Raw genomic sequence first — 834 nt, forward strand, 5'->3', positions numbered from 1 at the left:
ATTACACTTCATTTTTTTAAATGTTAAAAAAATTGAAGAAGATCCATTTCCAATGCAAGAGTTATTATTGATGTTACTTTCAATATATACATGTGAATATAAAAAGATACATATGACATCCTTTAATTTTAGTCTTAAAAAGATTCATGTAACATTAAAATTAATCCATGAAGGGAAAAAAGGGATCAAATTGATCTCATCTTTTAAAATTAAATTGATGCGTTAGAAAGTTTCTGGAGAATTAAAGTAAGAGGAATATTAAGGACAACAAATTTTATATTTTATAACTATTAATTAGTCATTATTAATATTTTTAATGATATGAAATTTTATTTAATATTATAAAATTATTCATTTTTTTTTGTTAATTAAATATTGACCAAATTTTAATAAAAATACTATTCTTATACTTTCTCTTAAAGTAATATCACGAATAATAATTAAATTGTTATAACAAATTTTTCGAGACTAATTAATTCAATGATGTGACCAGTAATTTTCAGGGATTAATTATTTGCTAATTTGGTCTGTTTCCAACCTAATGAGACAGGGCCCTATGTTCATAATCATACAGGAAAGTGTCTGCATATGGCCCATGTTGTCATATGAAATAAATGAAATCAATTATTATATATATAATGAAAGGTGCTGCTATGATGAAAAAGAAAAACAATGAAAAAAATAAAAGTAAATTCTCTTTGATGGATGGATAAAAATAGTTATTACATAGAATATGTCATTTTATTTTTATTTATTTAAAATAAATTAAGTGTTATTTTTCATTTTATATATATACAAAATTTTCTTCCTCGTAAAAATGGCTATAATAAAATT

Source organism: Arachis ipaensis, chromosome B10, assembly GCF_000816755.2.
Source record: "Arachis ipaensis cultivar K30076 chromosome B10, Araip1.1, whole genome shotgun sequence".
NCBI lineage: Eukaryota > Viridiplantae > Streptophyta > Magnoliopsida > Fabales > Fabaceae > Arachis > Arachis ipaensis.